Raw genomic sequence first — 4138 nt, forward strand, 5'->3', positions numbered from 1 at the left:
AACCACAAGCAATATAATAGTAAGGCAGCAAGTAATTCAACCAAACAAATATAACAAGACAATAATAAACAAATCACATAAGACACCAAGATTTACGTGGAAAACCCTTAGATGTGAAGAGTAAAAAACCATGGGACCAAAAGCTCCACTATAATCACCAAGAGTTACAATATTTTTCTCCAAAATTGGCCGCAAAACAAGTGCCAAACAACGAGCAACAACAAAATAAGATTGCACCAAATCTAGAGAATTAAAGGAGCAAAATCACCAATTTCGCAGCTACTGTTCACGACAGATAAACTGAAGCTGCAGGCCACCAAATCCAACTCTGTCACTTCCTAATCAAAGATTGAGATGAAGATAATATGCTGTCCAAAAGTCAGCTCAATCGGACAAGAAACGAAGCGGGAATCGCAATTTGAAGTTGGTTGTTAGGGCTGAATTTTGACTGCGAAAAACTGCTCTTTTTCTCTCTTTTTGGCTGCTGAAAAAACTCTCTGTGTATATGAAAATAAGACCTAAATATGCTTATATTTTCCTAATAAGAATGGGCCTATGGGCAAAAATGAATTGGTCCAAATTGGGCTTTTATTTATCCACATAGGAAGGGAAAAAAAACCCATAACCCAACATATTCCAGTACGCAGAGGATAAACGAGAGAGACAAAAGACGACACAACAAGAGTTGCCGGACTCGGGTCACGATTTTCTCCTGTGTTTTAGCGATCTGGGTCACTGGAACTTCTGGAGAAGAAGAAAGAACGCATACAGGGTCTGGGAACGGGTCTTTTGGGTATTAAATTGGGATTGGGTTGGATCGAAGGAGCAAGTGGGCTGGGTGTTATTAGGAAATCAGGAAAAGAATGAGTTTCTTTGGCTAAAGGAATTGAAGTGGTCCTATTTGAAAAATTGGATGGGCTGCTGAAAAATGTTTTGTAAGAGCTCAAAAATTTGATCATATCATATAGCCAAATGAATTATCGATTTAGCTAAATTGAATTTTACTAATGAATTCGACCAAAATATAGATAAGACGAATTAATATAATTAATTAACGAGCTTAGTAATCTTAACAAAAATAAAATAATCAATTTAATTGTAAACTAATGATTCAAAAATATAACTATAATTTAAACTTAACTAATCTAATAAAATACTTACTAAAATTAAAATATTTTTTGAGATTATTTTCGAATAAGAAAATATACTAATTATATCTATAAACTATATGAAAATATATTTACTAATTATAAATTATAAAAATCGACTAGGATCACTTAAAATGACTTTGAAAAGTATTTCAATTTTATAAAACTAATTATTCTAAATTGTTTGAAAATTAAAAGGCTCGTGAATTAATTCCTACCGGGGAGGGTCAAAATTGGATGTCAACTTTCTTTCTTTTTCAACTTTCTTTTTCAACTTTCTTTCGTAGAATAGTCAATAATTCTATTGAATAAAAAATTTGTATCAATAATTTATTAGACAAGTAATTTAATCATAACAAATAAAGAGACATAATAAACTACAAATTAAAATGAATTAAACTTAAATTTAAAATGTATTATACATACATTAAAGTTGAATTAGGAGAGAATTAAGTATGAATGCAAAATGTAGAAAATGAAAAAGTTTTTTTTTTCTATAAACTGAACAAACTTGTATTAATAATGAATTAAACCAGTAATTCAATTATAACAAATCAACCAATAAATTGTAAAATAAATTAAACTTGTATCTAAAACTGTGTTACATAAACATTAAAGTTGAGCTAGAAGAGAGAATTAAGCATGAATAAAAAACGTAACTAATGTAAGACCAGATAATGATCTATAAAGTGAACTAAACATGTATCAGTAATGAATTAAACGCAAGTACTCTAATCATGGCAAATGAAGAGACATAGTGAACTTCCGGACGAATTAAACTTGAATTAAGAATGTATTAAACACATTAAAGTTTAATTAGAAGCGAATTAAACATGAATGAAAAATATAGCAAACAAAAGAGCATTATGCAATTTGTAAACTGAATAAAACTTGTATCAAATAATAAATTAAACAATTAATTCAATCATAACTAATCAAACGAATAAAGCGCAAAGTGAATTAACTTATACTAAAAAGGCATTACACAAATATAAAAGTTGAATTAGAAAAGAAAATTAAGCATGAATAAAAAAAATGTAACTAATGAAACACCAGACAATAATTCATAGAGTGAATTAAACTTATATCAATAATGAATTAAACAAGTAATCTAATAGCAACAAATAATAAACTACAACATGAATTAAATTTGTGTTAAAAGTGTATCACATAATAGTAAAGTTGAATTAGAAGAGAAAATTAACAATAAATGAAAACGTAATTAACGAAAGACAAGACAATAATCTATAGATTGAATAAAATTTGTATTATTCATGAATAAAATATGTATTATATGTGTCTTATAAATTATTTTGGTTTGTATCTAAAGAGCATGAGTGATGTTTGTGCCGATGTTATAAATGTATTACAAGGGTGTTACTTAAATTATTTTGGTTGATATCACTAAAAAATGAGTGAAATTTATAATATGTATTATAAATTTATCTTTCATGATTTTAATAAATATACCTATCTAATACATATGATTTTATTAGATATGTTTCTATAATTTTAAAGATTTGAAATTTCTATTTGTGAACATGATATGATAATTTTTTTTCTTTTTCTATTCCTCTTCTCATGGTGTTTTTGAATAAAATTAGTGCAATATGGGCAATAACTGATTTAAAAACAGTTATTTAAATGAATTTTTATTTTTTAAAAAAGAAGAAAAATGAAAAAAAGAGGAAGACAAAGAATACATAAGAAGAGATGATGAAGAAGAAGAAAAAAAAGAGAGAAAAAAGGCAGAGAAAGAGACGAAGGAAGATAAAACAGTAAAAAAAACTTTTAATTCTAAAAAATTATTATATTTTAGTTAGTAAAAATTATGTTGACACAAATGATAAATATTTTTATAATATAGCATATTTATGTGATTTACCCTTCAACTAAGTAGTTAGCGCATGAAAATATTTTTCCAAACATTTAAGGTCAAGCAAACATAGGAAAATTGAAAATTAAAACGTTTTTCAGAAAATGTTTTTTCTCTATACCAAACATAGCTAATATATTTATCATTATATATTAGAAAAAGGCATATATTCATATTTGAACTTGTCTCGAAAAGTCAGTTACATGCTTAAACTAATATAAAAACGTATTATACACCTCTGCTACTAAATAGTGATTTTTTTTACCTCCTAAGGCGTGTAGAACCACTCTTACAATGGAAGTTGTACAACACTTGCGCTACATCAATGTCATGTCACTGCCACATCAAATATCATGTCAAATTTTGACTAAAATTCTCCATGTAATTCAATTGTTTCTTTTTCAATAAACACCACCATGAAACAACTACCATTGCCGCCATATTATTACCAAATTTATATATTTCACCATAAAAATCAAAATAGTCACCCTAAATTTCATTACCTATAATCAAATCTACCATCGAAATCATACTATCACTATTATCCCCACAAAAATTAGAAACATCCACAACAAAATTTGATACCCATAAACAGACTCATTACCAAAATTACATCAAAGGTACAAACCCACCACCAAATATCACTAGCACCATTGTCAATATCAATTTTTTCTTCTCCATAACCTTCAATTTCCCCTTCTTTGTCACCCCATGCCAACAAATTCATCATTATATTTTATTTTTTAAACTTGATCATCAATTTTTATCAAACACCAATAAAGCCGAAGAGAAAAATCAAATATAAAGAAAATGGTGAAATTGAATAAGTATTAAAATAGAATATGATGAAATTGAGGATGAAAAAATGATGAAAAAAAAAGAAGAAGAAGAAGAAGAAGATGGTTGCCTATGAAGAAGTAGAAGAGGAGGAGGGTTTGTTGGGAAAGACAAGCCACTAACAAAGAATGTCTGACAGGATAACAGCGGAAGAATACCCAAGTCTATACTTTCCCTTCTCGATTTGAACCAAGAGAATACAAACAACCACAAGCAATATGATAGTAAGGCAGCAAGTAATTCAACCAAACAAATATAACAAGGCAATAATAAACAA

This window comes from Solanum lycopersicum, chromosome 2 (assembly GCF_036512215.1).
Source record: "Solanum lycopersicum chromosome 2, SLM_r2.1".
Taxonomy (NCBI): Eukaryota; Viridiplantae; Streptophyta; class Magnoliopsida; order Solanales; family Solanaceae; genus Solanum; species Solanum lycopersicum.